Here is an 18,465-nt window from a genome sequence, read left to right on the forward strand (position 1 = left end):
CGCCGACGGGGCGGGGCGGGTCCCCGGCGTCGCGGCGCCTCCCGGACGGGTCCCGCTGAATGAAGGTGGAAGGGGCGTGGAAAAGCGGGGGAGCCCGCTTGCTTTCTGCGTCCTCCCTCTCACTACTGGCTGTTCCCTAAAGTCACAAAGTCCTAATGGCTCACTTGATTTTCTTGACAAAATGGGACTTGCACCCTAGGAGGATGAGAACTAGGCAAGGAGATGCCAAACTTACTGCTCTTTGACTTCAGAAACAGGGATTCTCGGGTCCGAGTGAGGGACAGAGGGCAGATGGCATGACCCTGTATGGTCCTGCAGGCGTTCTTCCAGGTTCGTTTGTCTGGCCCACTCCGTGACATCAGTGCTGGGGCCACCGCGGCGGCTGACAGCCTCAGGCTCCGTGCTCGGAGCTCAGCGTTCAGTGGAGGAGCAGATGTTCACCAGGTAGGGATGGTAGAAAATAAGCAGGAGGGGTGGGTCAGTGTGGGATGCTGGGAGCGTAAGAGGACTGTGGGGTGCCCCGGGAAGCACGGGACCCTAGGGCTGGAGTTCTGGAGAGCCTGAGAAGGCTAAAAGGCCAATTCCAATGTAACCCTGATGTTTGGGGGGGCTAGCAATCTGAATCTGTGCCAGCAAGCCCAGTGTACATTCTTGATACCTATGATTAAGTCACTGCCCCTTTCCCAGAATTTGGTCTCGCAAGACCTGAGGCCATAAACCATGAGACAGCCTCCAGAGGGGGGTTATTAGCACTGGCGCCAAGCAAGCCCCTTAGATATGATCTCAAGACCCCCATCCCAACCCACGGGGATTTTTGCAAAGCCCAAGAAAAGTCCAGAATTCCCATCCCACATTTGGGGGACAAAGAAATCAAAAGGGGATAAAAGAGGGGCTTTCACCATATTGGTTTGCTCAGAATTTGAGAGGCAACCTCCTCTGAGTCCACCGGGGTAATAAAGCTGTGAAACTCATTTCTCTAAGCGTTGCTTGGTTTTTCTCCGGTCTTCTAAATTACAACAAACCCACTCAGCCTCAAGAGAGCCCTGAAAAATGGCAACATTAGGGACCTTTCATTCAACATGATTGCCTAGGTCACCACTCTGTCCTCTGTCCAGTACAGAACCGGACTGATAAATATTTGTTGGGGGGGGGGGGATGGATGTGGTGGGAGAGGTGGTGAGGTGACACTAAAGCTGGGAACTCAGGGAGGAGAGTGGAGCAGAATGAGGAGCAAGGAAAGTGCTGGTCCACAGTAGGGCTGTGGAGCAGAAAGGAGACCGAGTGGATGGGGTTGATTGGCGGTTGGGGCTTGGGGGGATGGACATCCAGCATGAGGTCCAGGACTCAGGGCTAGGGATTAGGTGGAACAGACCTTGAAATGCGGAAGTGAAGGAAGGGGAAGTACTGACAACAATGTGGAAGTCTATCTCTATGAGGAGCCAAGGAGAGACATCGAAGGGCTGGGGAGTCTCTGGCCCAGGGACAAGGGGACCATGGGATCACCATTGAGATAGGACAGTGGCCGGCAAACTGCAGCTCGCGAGCCACATGTGGCTCTTTGGCCCCTTCAGTGTGGCTCTTCCACGAAATACCAACTTCTGTGCATGGGCCACGAAGTTTCAATAGCACTGTACGTGTGCGCCCGCACGTGGTATTTTGTGGAAGAGCCACACTCAAGGGGCCAAAGAGCTGCATGTGGCTTGCGAGCTGCAGTTTGCCGACCACTGCGATAGGAAATTTGGGGAAGAAGCTGAGTCGAGCTTCAAATGTTTCATAAGGGCTGAGAAGCAGAAGAGGGTGCCAGGGGCTGATGTAATCCAGGTGGGCTTCCTGGAAACAAGATTAGCAGTTGCTACTCCATGATGCTTGATTTCTCAATAGTTGACATTTCTCTCAAATATCTCCCCTCTTCCACTTTGTGGGCTGTTTTTCTATTTTAAAAAATATCAATAGCCAGCCTATCTGCCAAAAAATTATTGGCTATTAAGAGAATTAAAAGACAAGTTACAGACTGGGATAAAATATTTACAAGACATCTGATGATGAACTTGGATCCAAAATATACAAAAAACTCTTCAAACTCAACCATAAGATAACAAATAATCCAATTAAAAATGGATAAAAGTTATGAACAGATGTCTCACCAAAGAAGATATACAGAAGCATATGAAAAGTTGCTCAACATCAGATGTTATCAGGAATTGCAGATTAAGACAATGGGATACATCTATTAAAATGTCTAAAATCTAGCCCTAGCTGGTTTGGCTCAGTGGATAGAGCATTGGCCTGTGGACTGAAGGGTCCCGAGTTCTATTCTGGTCAAGGGCACATGCCTGGGTTGTGGACTCGATCCTCAGTAGGGGGTGTGCAGGAGGCAGCCAATCAATGATTCTCTCTCATCATGGATGTTTCTCTCTCTCTCCCTCTCCCTTCCTTTCTAAAATCAATAAAAATATATGTAAAAAAGTCTAAAATCCAAAACAACAACACTAAATGCTGTGAGGATGTGGAACAACAGAACTCTCAATTCCCAATGGAAATGCCAAATGATACAGCCACTTTGGAAGACAACCTGAATAGATGATATACTGTGTGATTACAATTATGTGACATTTTGGAAAAGGCAAAGCTATAGAGATCAGTAAAAAGATCAGTGGTTGCAAGGGGAATCATGAGATGGGGGTAGAGATGAAGAGATGAAGCACAGGATTTTTAAATGGGTAAAAGTTATTTGTTTGATATTGTAATGGTGGATACATTTGTAAAAAGCCTTAGTACAACACAGAGTGAGCTCTAATGTAAGGTATCAATTTAATTAGTAGTAATGTTACACTATTGGTCATCAATTGTAACAAAGGTATATTCCTGCAAGATAGGGGAAAATGTGTGTAGAGGGAGAGGAGGTATATGGGGACTTTCCTTTTTGTGGAATTTTCTATAAGCATAAAACTGTTCACACACACAAAAAAAATGTCTATTAAAAAAGTATTGGCTGAAAGATGGACTATTGTTTAATGATGGACTATTGTTTAAATATAACCATAACCTAATGACAACTAATCAGATGCACCTTGATTCAAGTTACATAATTATATATAAACTGATGGCCTGGTGCACAAAATCGTGCACATTAAAAAGGAATTAGTTAGAGGAAATATTTTAATATTGCTGTTTGCCCTTTCTCTATAATAGAACTGTCAGAGATGAAAGAAAATTAGTAAAATGTATGTGAAAATCTCCCTCCTGTCAGAGTCTGGGGTGCGCCATGGGACCCAGAGTCAAGTCCCTGCCCACCCGCACAGGCCTCAAAATTGCGCGAGACCCAGACCTGGGTGACCCTACCCCCAGGTTAAGCCCTGCAGGGCAGGGGTGCAGCCTCAGGTCCCCTGTCAAGCCCTGCCTGCCGGGGGGAATGGCCTCAGGTCCCCTAGCCCAGCCTCAGGTCCCCCGGTAAGGGCGTGAGGGCGCAAGGGCTCGAGGGAGTGACAACCATTTGCATGTTAGCTCTTTATTATATAGGATATAAAATGTTTTTGTATGTTTTGGAGGAAAAGTTAAAGCCAAATAAGAGGTAAGTATTAGTGGTCCCCCATCCCCTAACTCTAAAAAAAAAGCCACCCAGGGGTTATGAGACACATCCTGTAAGATACCTAAGAGAGAGCAGAGCTGGTCATGTGACCGTCTCTCCAGCAACCACTTACCATATCACCACCCTCCTCCAGCCTCTATGTGGTGGCTTTGTAATGTGTCAGCTTGACTAGGCTGAATGAACTATATCCTGGAATTACCTTCTCTGTATGTGTCCATTAGGATGGGCTAAAAGATTCTTGGGCCAGATTTGGAGGTCAGAATAAAGTAGCTTCTATTTTGTAGATCACACAGGGTGTGATCTACGAACTGTGTGATCTATATTTTTGCATAAGGGCAGCAGCCAGGCCAGCAATTATTCCACCTTCTCCTGGTTCTTCCTTCAACTTCAACTCCTTGGCTAGGTGTGTGTTTAGCTCCATGATGAAGGATGTCAGCTTCTACTGTAGATGCTCATACCACCAAGGGTAAGCAAGTTTGTTCCAGTGTGTCCTAGCTTTCCCCCACTTTACATCTGTCTTCTCTTCCTAACTGCCTGCCATGTGCACTTCGAGTGTGAGTATTAGACACTAAGACAATCTTAGGGACTGCTTAACAACTCCACTAATTGCACAAAGTTAACCCCCTGATATCTTTATCTATCTATCTATCTATCTATCTTCTATCATCTATCATCTATCTATCTACTAGTATCTATCTGTCTATCTATCTATCTATCTATCTATCTATCATCTATCACCTATCTGTCATCTAATATATCTCTTCTAGTGATTCAGCCTTTCTGATTGAAACCTAATACATTCTGTAAGCAGAGACTCTTTATATCCTAGAAATCATTGTCACATCAAGCTGTTGTTGGCAAGTTGCAGTGGCTTTCCTTCTCTCCTCTGTGAGAGGAGGGGTCTTCTCCATCCCCAAAGAGTCTGATGCAAAAAGGTGAGATTGACATTTTACTCACAGGACAAAAAACATAAGTCATGTTTTTACCCCATTGTATTCAGTTTGTTCAGTATACTTTGCAAAATGACTTTTGTCTCCAAACTGAGGAGATGCTCAAGGTCAGCATCCCTAGCATTACAAGGGCTTGTTAGAAATGCAGAATCCCTTTCCCCTTAACCCCTGGATTTACTGAATCAAAACCTGAATTTTGACTAAATCTGTCAGTGATTTGTTACATATTGAAGTTTAAGAAGTGCAGTCTATAGAACACTACTTTTGGGGGATAAAACCTTTTTTTAAAAAATTACCATTAATTGTCGAAGTGGATTCTTACTGGATCCACTTGCTTCTTGGATATACAGTTTTAAAATATGTGATCAATATCTGGCACATCTTAGACCAGTGGTCGGCAAACTCATTAGTCAACAGAGCCAAATATCAACAGTACTTCTTCAAAATAGACTCGCCCAGGCCGAAAACTGACTTCTGCGCATGGGCCACGAAGTTTCAATCACTGTACGTGCACGCCCGCACGTGGTATTTTGTGGAAGAGCCACACTCAAGGGGCCAAAGAGCTGCATGTGGCTCGTGAACCACAGTTTGCCGGCCTCTATCTTAGACCATCCTGTCTTAATTTCCTCATAGCAATTGACATTTTTATGACCATGTCAACTGACATTAACTGAGCCAACTGAGAGACCCAGAAGGTATGGCCTGGAAGATGAAGAGCTGGAAAGATTTGGTAGAAGCCACTAAGGACTACTACACACCCCAAACAACAATTCTGGCCCAGCTGGTGTGGCTCAGTGATTGAGCGCTGACCTATGAACCAGGAGGTCAGGTTTCGATTCCTGGTCAGGGCATATGCCTGGGTTGCAGGCTCTATCCTCAATGTGGGGCATGCGGATCAGTGATTCTCTCATCATTGATGTTTCTATCTCTCTTTCCCTCTCCCGTCCTCTCTGAAATCAATAAAAATATATATTAAAAAAACAAAACAATGATTCTGCATCATCAAGTGTACCCACACATATTGTGTAAAAGTGCAAAATACACCAAGGAGTGATTCACGGCAACCTGAGTTCAGTGGTTTCTCCAGGGATGGAGGGAGGAAGAAGGGAACAGAGAAGAGGGGCCAGCAGCTTGATCTGTATCAATAATGTTTTATTTCTAAAAGGAAGAGGTCTGATACAAACAGGGAAATGTTTACATCTATCAAATCTGGATGTTACCTGGGGGTCTGTTAGACTCATTCTGTACCATCTGTAGATTTGAAAGCTTTTTAAAAAAACAGGCTTAACTTACTTTATTTTTCTTGTATAAAATTATGTGTTGGTCACAGCTGGAGCCTGGGTCCTCTGCACAGCAACTCTGGTGTGAGTCTTTACAAGAGGGTCAGTGAATTCCTGATAGGGAGGCTTGGTGAACACGGTCTCTTTTCAGAAGTCTGGGGTGAGATAGCTGTAGGTCTTAGAGACAGCAGCAAAGGTGGCCTTGGTGAAGTTGCCCAGGGTGGCAGTGCAGCCCCTGGCCGAGGGACAGCAGTCGGCAATACCAGCCATCAGCAGCAGCTTCTTGGGCACAGGGGCTGAGATGATGCCAGTAATTCTGGGGCAGAGATGAGGCCCACCAGCACAGAGCGACATCAGCTCGTCTTCTTGGAAGGGATGGTGTGGGGCTTGCCGGTCTTGTTCCTCCGGTAGCCTCACTGCACAGGGACTCTAGAGAGCTTGATCAGGATGATGACTGCACGAAGAGCAGTGGCTACCTCCTTGGAGCACTGGAACCGGGTCCTCTGGCCAGCGCGCCTGCTTTTGCATAGGCATATTTTTCAAAACCTCATCCTTGAGAGATAGCCCCAGGAAAAGTCAGTGGTCTCAGATTCTTTGATGGGCAGGGAGAAGAGACAGACATTCTCCAGGGATTTGATCTTCATGTTCTTAACCAGGTGACTCAGCGTGGTGACAGGGACCCACTCCTTGTCCTCGTTCATGCCTCCGCTAGTTACACGGCCTCAGCCGGATCCTGACCCCCGCCATGACTTTGGCCCTGGATGCTGCTGCCAAATCCTCCATGGAAGCTGCTGCAGCCTCCCATTCCAAGGCCCCTGGAATTCCAGGCCTTCCTGTAGCACTGGTGTCATCTGCATTTGGTGTTTCCTTGGAGAAGAAGCAGATTTGAAACCTTTATCTAAATAAATTTAAAAATTTAGTTTTTTACTTTGTTAACAGTATTACAGATACCTCTCATTACCCGGCTCCTACTCTTTGCTCCACTCCACCCAACGCCTGCCCACCCTACATCCCACTATTGTCTGTGTCCATGGGCTATGCATACTAGTATGTATTCTTTGATTAATCTCTTCCCATTCCCCACCACACCCTTCCCTCTGAGATCTGTCATCTTGTACCATTTATTCATATTTCTGGATGTATTTTTTTTCTGGACGTATTTTGATCATCAGCTTATTTTGTTAATTAGATTCCACATATAAGTGAGATCATGTGATATTTGTCTTTCTCTGACTGGCTTTTTTTGCTTAGCATAATAATCTCTAAGTCCATCCATACTGTCTCAAAGGGTAAGAGAGCCTTCTTTTTAATAGCCGCATGGAATTCCATGGTGAAAATGTACCACAGCTTTTTTTTTATCCACTCATCTACTAATGGGCACTTGGGCTCTTTCCAGATCTTAGCTACTGTAAATTGCGCTGCTATGAACAGAAGGGTGCATATATTCTTTCTAATTGGTGTTTTGGGATTCATAGGATATATTCCTAGAAGTGGGATCACAGAGTCAAATGGCAGCTCCATTTTTAATTTTTTTTTAAGTTACTCGTTTTATTTATTTATTTATTTATTATTGATTTCGGAGAGGAAGGGAGAAGGAGAGACAGAAACATCAATGATGAGAGACAATCACCGATTAGCTGCCTCCTGCATGCCCCCTACTGGGGATCAAGCCTGCAACCCGGACATGCGTCCTTGACTGGAATAGAACCCACACCCTTTAGGCCGCAGGCCAACTCTCTATCCACTGAGCCAAACCAGCTTGTGCCATTTTTAATTTTTTGAGGAAACTCCACAGTGGCTGCACCAATCAGCATTCCCACCAGCAGTGCTAGAGGGTTCCCATTTCTCCATATCTTCACCAGCACTTGTTTGTTGATTTCTTGATAGTAGCCATTCTGACAGGTGTGAGGTGATACCTCATTGTATTTTTAATTTGCATCTCTCTGATGATTAGTGATGCTGAGCATTTTTTCATGTTTATTGGCTATCTGTATGCCCTCTTTGAAGAAGTGTCTATTCAGGTCCTTTGCCCATTTTTAAATTGGATTGTTTGTCTTCCTTTTGTTGAGTTGTAGGGGTTCTTTCTCTATTTTGGAAATTAACCCCTTATTAACAGTTTGTTGGTGGTTTCTTTTCATGTGCAGAAACCTTTTAGTTTGATGTAGTCCCATTGTTTATTTTTCCTTTGTTTCTCATGCTTCAGTAGATGTATTGTCAAAAACATTGCTATGTGAGATGTCTGAGATTTTACTGCTTATGTTTTCTTCTAGGGCAGTGGTTCTCAACCTTCCTAATGCCGCGACCCTTTAATACAGTTCCTCATGTTGTGGTCACCCCCAATTTCATTGTTACAAATTGAACATATTAAAGCATAGTGATTAATCACAAAAACAATATGTAATTATATATGTGTTTTCCAATGGTCTTAGGCAACTCCTGTGAAAGGGTCGTTTGACCCCCAAAGGGGTCGCGACCCACAGGTTGAGAACCGCTGTTCTAAGGTTTTTATGGTTTTACAACTTACATTTAACTCATGGAGTATGATGGTGGCTGTAGGTTTGTCATATATGGTATGGCCGTTATTCTGTTGAGGTATGATCCCTCTATTCCCACTTTTCTGAGAGTTTTTATCATAAATGGGTGCTGGATTTTGTCAAATGATTTTTTTTTGGCTTTTATTGATAGGAACGTGTGATTTTTATCCTTAGTTTTATTTATGTGATGTGTCACAATACAGTAATTGATTTGCAACTATTGTACCAGCCTTGCATCCATGGAATAAATCCCACTTCATCAAGGTGTATGATATGATCTTTTTAATGTATTGCTGGATCTGATTTCCTAATATTTTGTTGAGAATTTTATCATCTTTGCTCATCAGGGATATTGGCCTGTAATTTTCTTTCTTTGTAGTGTCTTTATCTGTTTTTGGAATTAGGATAATCCTGGCCTTGTAAAAAGAGCTTGGAAGTCTTCCCTCCTCTTGAATTTTTTGAAATACTTTGAGGAGGATAGGTGTTAGTTCTTTGAATATTTGGTAAAATTTGCCTGTAAAACCATCCAGTCCAGGACTTTTGCTTGCTGGGAGTTTTTTTGATTACTGCTTCAATTTCATTAGTTGTTATTGGTCTATTCAGGTTTTCTGATTCTTCCTGATTGAGTTTTAGAAGATTGTATGTGTGGGAGCCCTAATCAAAGTATGCCGAATGTTCAAGGCCAGTTGGAGTGTGGGGGCCCTGTTCAGAGTATGCCGGATGTTCAAGGTCAATATGAGCAAGGACACAGTGATTGTATTGTATATGAAAGGTTTAGAGTTGGGCTGGGGTTGCACAGAACTGAGTCAAGGCTCAGTGTAGTAAAAAAGATAGTTATTTAAGGCACCTGTGTGCAGGTGGGCTGAGTCCGAGAAAGGAGTCAATGCTGAATGGGAAGGGAGCAGGCTTTTTATGTGCGTAGGGAGAGCTGCAGATGGTTTGGCTTGACACACATATCAGAACCATGCCCCTGGTGGTAGTTTTACAGTCTTGCCCTTTGTCCTTCTGCTGGCTCCAGACTCCTTCCTCCTGAAAGCTGTTCAGGGTTATGGTCTTCAGGAATTTCTATAAAATAACCAATCAAGAGAAGCATGTTTGTGCAAGGCTTAGGCTTGCAGAACAAGCTTTCTTTTGTTAGCCCCTGCTGAATTAGAGCCCTGTTTCTTGATTAACCCTTTCAGTATACACTGCGCTGGCATACTTTTCTATAACCCAAATACTGATGTCACTATTTGGCAAGAAGCCTCTTTTGTCTAAACTGGCATAAAGATGTGTTGTTGACCAGCCAGTGTGTGGCTGCTTAGTATGGCTCATGTGTTTGCTACTGTATTAGTAAGGGCTGCCTTGTATGGCTACTTTGTGAAGCTACTTTGAAGAAATGTTTTGTCTGATGGTCTTAGTAATGGCTACTTGGTCAGCAATAATGACTCTTCTATATGCCTACAACTGCTCATATCTTCTCAGTCCAATACCCGGCATCTGTGAAGGTCCAGCTCCTAGCAGAGAAAGACCTGTGCTCCCACAGTATGTTTCTAGAATTTTGTCCATTTTGCCCACGTTGTTCAGCTTATTGGCTTATAGTTGTTCGTCATATATTTTTATTTTTTTATTTTTTATTATTAGTTAAGGTATTACAAATGTGTCCTCATCCCCCCCATTAACCCCAACCTCCCCCCCCGCCCCCCGCCCCGCACACTCATGCTCCCATCCCCCTGTTGTCCATGTCCATTGGTTTGGCTTATATACATGTATACAAGTCCTTCGGTGGATCTCTTTCCCTTACCCCCGCCCTCCCCTACTTTCCTTCTGGGGATTGATAGCCTGATTGCTGTTTCTCAGTCTTTGGATCTGTCCCTTTTCATCAGTCTATGTTATTCTCTATAATCCACAAATGAGTGAGATCATGTGGTATTTATCTTTCTCTGACTGGCTTATTTCACTTAGCATAATGCTCTCCAGTTCCATCCATGCTGTTGCAAAAGGCAAGAGTTCCTTTTTTTTTTACCGCAGCATAGTACAATTCTTTGTATTTCTGTGATCTCAGATATTACTTCGTCTCTTTCATTTCTGATTTTATTTATTTGGGCTCTTTTTCTTTGTTTCTTTAAAAAAAAATCTTTATTGTTGAAAGTATTACATATGTCCCCCTTTTCCCACCATTGATCCCTCCCTGGCCCAGGCCTTCATCACCCTGTTGTCTATGTCCATGGGTTATGCATATATGCATAGAAGTTGTTTGGTTGATCATCTCCCACCCTCCCACCCTCCCCTGCCTTCCGTCTGAGTTTCTGCATTCTGTTCCATGCTTCCATGTCTCTGGATCCACTCCATTCATCAGTGTATTTTGTTACTTAGATTCCACATATGAGTGAGATCATGTGATACTTGTCTTTCTCTGACTGGCTTATTGCACTCACCATGATACTCTCCACGTCCCTCCATGCTGTCTCAAGGGGTAAGAGATTCTTCTTTTTTACTGCTGCATAGTATTCCATGGTATATTCCAGAGCTTTTTTATCCACTCATCTACTGATGGGCACTGGGCTCTTTCCAGATCTTAGCTATTGTAAATTGAGCTGCTATGAACATAGGGGTGCATACATTCTTTCTGGTGTTTTGGGATTCTTGGGATATATTTGTAGAAGTGGGATCACTGGGTCAAATGACAGTTCCATATTTAAATTAAAAAAATATTTTTATTGATTTCAGAGAGGAAGGAAGAGGGAGGGAGGGACAGAAACATCAATGATGAGAGAGAATCATTAATCAGCTGCCTCCTGCATGCCCCACCCTGAAAATCAAGCCCACAACACAGGCATGTGCCCTGACCAGGAATCAAACCATGACTTCTTGGTTCATAGGTCGACACTCAACGCTGGCTGGGCCATATTTATGGTGAGCCTTGAGGATTGGGGTTTGGGCCCTGGTGGAGCCACCACAGGTACAGATCTTGGTGAAGAATTTGCCTAACCCTGCAGATATTCCAGGCAGGCCTGAGGGCAGCTGGATGGCTTGGCTTCTCTGCCCTGAGGGGCACATTAAGACTCAATCATGAAATTCCAGCAAAGGAGGTCAATTGCTAATCTTGTTGTGTTTTGCAAATGAAACTAGACTTAATGCAATAGATAAATTGATCTTAATTTGATTCTTTAATAAATATAAGGGTGATTTTAGGGAGAAAAATTATATTTCAATAGGCAATTATTAGAATTGAAATGTTTTTTTTTTAATTGCTTAAAGTATTACAAAGGGTATTACATATGTGTCCTCCCACCCTCCCCCCCCCCCCCCCCCGCCCTTGACAGTCCCCTAGCCTTCCCTATCCCCCAGTGTCTTATGTCCATTGGTTATGCTTATATGCATGCATACAAGTCCTTTGGTTGATCTCTTACCCCCCAGAATTGAAATGTTTGTTGTTTTGTTTTTTGTATGTTTTGTTCCTTCCACCGGACTGTTTGTCGTAATTCTTGCTGTTCTAACTTTTGAAATTTTATAACAGTTTGTCTCTATCAGACATGAGCAGAGCAAGGACGATGGACCAACTGGAGGAGTAATGGATGGGACCCTGAGACGTGCTTCTCACCACTCCAACTGCTCTGAAGCTGGTAATGGAGGAACCTATGTAGATTCTCTCTCCCTCTTCCTTCTTCTAAGAAAGCCAACAGGTTTTAGAACAGCTAATGAAGATAGGATCAATTAGTGTAAAAAGAAGAGGTGGGTATTTGTAGGAAATGGATCTCTGTGATCCATCTCCAGCATGGTTGGCTTTTGATGGAATTTACTGAATTTCCCCAGGGCAAACAGAATGTAGGGAGGAGGGAAGAGAAACAAAGAACTGTGCACAGGGGCCAACATCATGGTGGAAACCCTGGAGGTGTCTGCCTCAGCTAGACAGGGGAGTGGAGGCAGCTAGAAAGGCCTCAGCCCAATATTTTAAATGGTCCAATGGGAGACAGCAAGATCTAGGGGACATATGAGGAAACAGGTGACCCCGTAGTACTCAGCCAATGAGGAACAGAGGAGGGACTAAATAAATAGGCTACGATTGATACTCCATGTGTGTCTGTACAATGAGATGAACACTGGCTCTCAGCAGTTCCAGTTTTGGAAGCTGAAAAGTCCAAGATCAAGGTTCTGACAGGTTTTGGTTTTTGGTGATGATTCTCTTCCTGGCTTGCAGATGACCACTTTATTTCTGTGCCTTCTAGTGGCCTTTCCTCTGTGTGCCTTTGCAGTCAATCGCCCCTTTTCTTGAAGGATATTGTTTGTTTGTGCATAGGTAACTACAGTGGGGCCTTGACTTACGAGTTTAATTCGTTCTGAGACTGAGCTCGTTAAGGAGCTCGTTAACTCAAATTGCTCTATCAACTCAATGCAAAAAATCAGCGGAGAGACAGCTGGTATCTCAAAAAACTTGTTAGTCGGGACACTCGTTAAGTCAAGGCCCCACTGTATTGTCCCATCCTGTAGAATCCCAGAAGTCTTAACAGCCTTCTTGCATTCTGTCTCATTTTTTAAAATTTAAAGTCTTTTAAAAAGTGGGAAAGAACAGTCTGGTCTGTGGAGGGTGGATAAGAGGAAACTGAGCCTGGGACAGGGAACCAGAGAAGGTGGTGACAGTGTTGAAGCATAGCAGGGGCAGGCGGGAGACACTGAGGAAGAGTGGCGGAAACTTACCCACAGCTTAGAATCTTTCCAGAGAGGAAAGCAGTGTTCTCATTGGGGTACTACTGATAGGGGCAGAAATAGAACGTTGGGGAACCAGCTAGAATTGTAAGAAATATTAATCATACTCTTTTAACCATGATTGTTTTGTTCTGATTAAAGGAGACACATTCTAACCTGGCTGGAAGTTGCAGGTGGGACTTGGGAGCTCACCTGGAAATGTGACCCATCCTCTACATCCAGGAGCTGCTTATTATCATGTAAAGATTAACAACCTTGTTGCTGAAACCAGACTCGAGGGCCACAATGGGTTCTTAAACTGGACCGGAGGGCCGGAACAAAAGCATGGATGGAGTGTTTGTGTGAACTAATATAAATTCAAAGTAAACATCATTACATAAAAGGGTACGGTCTTTTTTTTTTTTTAGTTTTATTCATTTCAGTTTTATTCATTTCAAACGGGCCGCGGGCCGTAGTTTGCCCACGGCTGCTAGCCCTTTGCATATCGGCAGCCCACATTATCTGTAAACTGTCCACTTGGCATACATACACTTTTGGCTACTTCCCCATGTAGTCTTCATCCTCTTACCCAATATAAGCAGCTGGTTTACGGTGGGGGCAAAACAGGGTTTTGTGGATGACCTGTTGCTCTCCCATACTGTGGCATTATTGGAATAAACAATCATATGATTCAACCCTGTCTCTGCTTAATTGGCTCAGGTAGTGACAGGCAGCCCAGACCCATTGGTTGTCCGGTTACAGTACTTCCCTTCCACTTCTGGGATTTTATTCCTGCTGTGCCCCCTCCCTCAGTCACACTTATTCCTTATCTTCAATATTACCTCCTCCTCAGATGTGCTCTCCCAGGGAAGCCTGCTCTGCCCCTTCCCAGGTTTGCTGGGTTACCTCCTCTGGACCCAGAGCTAAATCTCTTTTTGGATTAGCAATGTCTGAAAACCCAATTCAAAGTAGTTTTTCCCCTCCCAAATAAGAAACATCTTGGCGCTCACATTGTTTTTAAAAAACTGGTGCAGATGAGGTGTATTCAGCAGCTCAAACACTGGAAGGCACTTAGAATGAGCAAAACCCTCTGTAGTCTGACTGACAGGGTTTTTTTTTTTTTTTAAATATATTTTATTGATTTTTTACAGAGAGGAAGGGAGAGAGATAGAGAGTTAGAAACATCGATCAGCTGCCTCCTGCACATCTCCCACTGGGGATGTGCCTGCAACCCAGGTACATGCCCTTGACCGGAATCGAACCTGGGACCTTTCAGTCCGCAAGCCGACGCTCTATCCACTGAGCCAAACCGGTTTCAGCAACAGGGTTTGAATCCTGACTCCACCACTCACAGGCAGATAAGTTTGGGCAAGGCTCTCAATCTCTCTTGCTTCAGTTTTCTCATTTATGAGTTGGGGACAATAACAACACCTACTTTTCAGTATTGTTGTGGCATTTAAATGAGATAATATGCATAAGCTCTTTGAACAGTGCTTGAACACAAGTGACTGTTAATAGCGACGGGCTATGATGATGATAATAGCGAAGTTGAGGACCCAGTTTCCTGTTCTTCCACTTTCTATTGTTTTCTTCTTGGCTCTTCCTAAGTTCTGGCAACCCCAGGCTCTTCCACTTGATTGAGAACTGGTTTACCCTGCACCCTTCAAGGTGAGGGAGAAAGATGTGGTTTTAGAGGCTAACATGGAAGAGGAAGGCTGCTTCTCTTTAGTATAAACTTCTGGAGACCATTTAAGTTTCATTGGCTCAGGATGGTTCACATGCCTACTGTTGAACCAATCTCTGAGCCAGAATATGGTTCCCAAACCTTATAATGACTGCTATGCTGTACCTCCCCAGACTTATTTCTTACCTCCTTCCCCAGATCACACAAAGGGAGCTCTGTCCTTCCAGCTCCTAATACCATGAGACAACGGACTGAGAGCAAAAGGGTAAGGCTCTTCAGGGCCAAAGCTTAGTTGTAACAATTCCCCCTGCTTTACTGAGGTGTAACTGCCAGATGAAATGGTAAAATATTTAAAATGCATAATGTGGTGATTTGATATATGTATGCATTGTGAAATTATGAGCATAATCAAGTTAATTAACACATCCATCATCTCACATAGTTACTTATTTTTGTTACATAGTTACTTTTTATTTTGGTGAGAATGCTTAAGATCTACTCTCTTAGCATATTTTAGTATACAGTACAGTATTGTTAATCATATTCACCATTGTTAGGTCGGAGAGAGCCCAGGATCAGATACACGCAGACCTGTGACGAGATAATGGACTACCCCTGGCATTTCTAACAGATCAGCATGCCAGACACAGATACTGGCTTCTCCACGACCCCCACACAGATACTGACTCATTCCTGAATACCTTGCTGACCCCCCTGCAGCTGAAACTTCCTCAACTGAATACCTCAGCTCTTGTCCCCGCCCCTCACCCAACCGCAGTATAAAAAAAGCGCCCCCCTCCCTGTTGGCAAATCCACGTGCCCTGTCCTTGGGGGTACGTGGGTCTCCCAGGGACGCAGAAATAAGCCTTTTCCTTTCCTTTCTTTTCTGATTCACTGGACTCTCTATTTCTTGCGCCGCCTCCTGAGCCACCTAACCTAACAACCATGTTATACATTAGAATCTCAAACCTTATAACTTTAAGGTTATACATTTTTACCAGCTTGTCCCCATTACCCCCACCCTCTAGCCCCTGAAAACCATCATTCTACATTCTGTTTCTATGATTCCACATATAAGTGCTAACACACAGTATTTGTCTTTCTCTGACATATTTCACTTAGTATAACACCCTTAAGATCCATCTATTTGCCAAAAATGGCAGGATTTCATATTTCTCGTGGCTGAATCATATCCCTTTGTGTATATATTCCACATTTTTTACTCATTTATTTTTAAAATATATATTTTTTTTATTGATTTCAGAGAGGAAGGGAGAGGGAGAGAGACATAGAAACATCAATGATGAGAGAGAATCATTGATTGGCTGCCTCTTGCATGACCCACACTGGGGATCAAGCCCACAACCCAGACATATGCTCTGATCAGGAATCGAACCATGACCTTCTGGTTCATAGGTTGATGCTCTACCACTGACCCACACTGGCCCGGCTATCCATTTATTAATTGTCAGTCACTTAGGTTCCCCCCCCCCCCCCCCCATATCTTGGCTATTGTGAATAATGCTGTAATGATAACAGGAGTATAGATACCTCTTTGAGACAGTGATTTTATTTCCTTTGGATATATGCCCAGAAGTGGGGTTGCTGGATCATATGGTACTACTATTTTTCATTTTTTGAGGAAACTCCATACTGTTTTCCAAAGTGGCTGTACATCCCACCACAGTGCACAAGGGTTCAGTTTTGGGCCAGTTTTTTTAAGATGCAAGTGTGTATTCTTCACTCTCTTCTTGGGCTCTGAGCCCTTAGGAGATGGTGTAATTACTAAGTGGAAGGAGTCTGGACCCCTGCTTTTATATGTGGATCACCAGAAATGTCCACATTGGTAGGTTCTGTGAGTGAGAAATAAACTATTTTGAGAGCTACTGATTTGAAGATTTTTAAAAATATATTTTTATTTTTACTGATTTCAGAGAGGGAGAGAGAGAGGGAGAGAGAGATAGAAACATCAATGATGAGAGAAAATCATTGATCGGCTGCCTCCTGCACGTCCTCTACTAGGGATCAAGCCCACAACCTGGGCATGTGCCTTTGACTGGAATCGAACTCGGGACAATCCTGTCCGCAGTCTGACGCTCTATCCACTGAGACAAACCGGCTAGGGCTGACTTCAAGTTTGTGATAGCTGCTAGCGAGACCCTAGACAACAAACCTTATTGCTCCCTCCCAGTGCATCTCAAACTATTTGTGGTTGTGGTGTAGGACTCACTTTTTTAATATCTCCAATGTTTCAGGGACTGATCCTTTGGTCTATACCAGTGATGGCGAACCTATGACACGCGTGTCAGAGGTGACACACAAACTCATTTTTTTGTTTGATTTTTCTTTGTTAAATGGCATTTAAATATATAAAATAAATATCAAAAATATAAATCTTTGTTTTACTATGGTTGCAAATATCAAAACATTTCTATATGTGACATGGCACCTGAGTTAAGTTAGGTTTTTCAAAATGCTGACACGCCGATCTCAAAAGGTTCGCCATCACTGGTCTATACCCTATTTGACAAGGTAAGTCTCTTGATCATATACTTGGATATAATGACAATATCAAATTGCTGTAAGTTTTAAAGCACTTATTGTCAATTTCTGCTTTTATCTTGTTGCAGACCATTAATAGTGGTGGACCAGTACTAGCCCTGCTTTAGTTTATGGCCTTATTTTTTTTCTCTATAGCATTTTCCATGCTCTGTAATTCTCTCGCTTATTTAGAGGTCTAGTTATGGTTTTCTTCCCCACTAAAATATAGGCTCCTTCAGAAAGGCATCTTATTTTCTTTTCTCTGTTGTGGTTCTAGTTCCTAGTGCAGTGCCTGGTACATCTTAGGTGATCAGAAACTATTTGTTGGATGATGAGTAAATCACGAACTGATGATTTCAGAAGGGTATGGGGGGAGAAGGCAGTCCATACCTGTTACAGAAGTGTTTACAATCAGAATATGAACCAAATTTTAAACAGTTCACTGGCAGCTGCTTCACTTCCTGGTTTGCTGCTTTGCAGCCCAGATGAGGTCTGGTTCTTACAACCCACCTCCCTTAGTTTCCCCCATTAGAGATTACACTGCTCGGAACTGTCACTGTCCGGTGATCAGTTTCTCTTCCACCCTAGCTTGTAAGTGTCTGCTATGTCCCCAGAGTCCGGCAGCGCAGTCAAGGCCCTAGGTTAACATGAATACATTTGTGGCATGAACACATGAATGTCGGCAGGAGGGGAGGCTGCCTTGGGGAAACAGTTCCCTACCCTGTCTCCCATGGCCCCCATCCCTTGACAGGGTCCCAGGGTTGGTCTTGAGCTCTGGCCCATTGGGCTGCCTGAACTACTGAGAGGGTTCACTTGAAACGCAGGCAGACAGGGCAGGGGTCCAGTGGAAAACAAAGGCAGGTGGAACATACGCAGGGGCAGACATGGCAGTTTGAGCAGCTTAACCACAGGAACCAAACAAGCAGAAATCTTTAAATGTTTCTGGGCTCAAAGTGGGAGGCATGGGAAAACAAGAGAGGGCCTGTAGCAACAAGGTGTACAAACACATAGAAACAGAAAGTTCAGCATAAGAAGAGAGAAAGCACACACAGAAACAGGGAAAGTTCAGGCCCGATGCTGGGCAAGAACAATTGAGGGAATCAGCCAGGTGATGACACAGGTAGACAGAGCAGATTTGTGGCAAATATATACCCTTGGACTACAAGGCTTTAATGGGCAGCCCATTACTGGGTTGCCCTCCCCTTGTGGGGATTCTGAATCT

General features: G+C 43.8%; 1 long non-coding RNA gene and 1 pseudogene across 1 annotated transcript; one reads left to right on the forward strand and one right to left on the reverse strand.

The window, feature by feature from the left end:
* The first annotated feature begins 37 nt into the window (after nucleotides 1–37).
* On the forward strand, nucleotides 38–13,367 carry LOC118673999. Its single transcript, XR_004973548.1, has 3 exons — nucleotides 38–444; nucleotides 11,853–11,958; nucleotides 13,181–13,367. It is a non-coding gene; the product is annotated as an uncharacterized LOC118673999 (long non-coding RNA).
* On the reverse strand, nucleotides 5,853–6,594 carry LOC118673997 (annotated as a pseudogene).
* Nucleotides 13,368–18,465: the final 5,098 nt, after the last annotated feature.

Source organism: Myotis myotis, unplaced genomic scaffold (genome assembly GCF_014108235.1).
Source record: "Myotis myotis isolate mMyoMyo1 unplaced genomic scaffold, mMyoMyo1.p scaffold_m19_p_19, whole genome shotgun sequence".
NCBI classification, from domain to species: Eukaryota; Metazoa; Chordata; class Mammalia; order Chiroptera; family Vespertilionidae; genus Myotis; species Myotis myotis.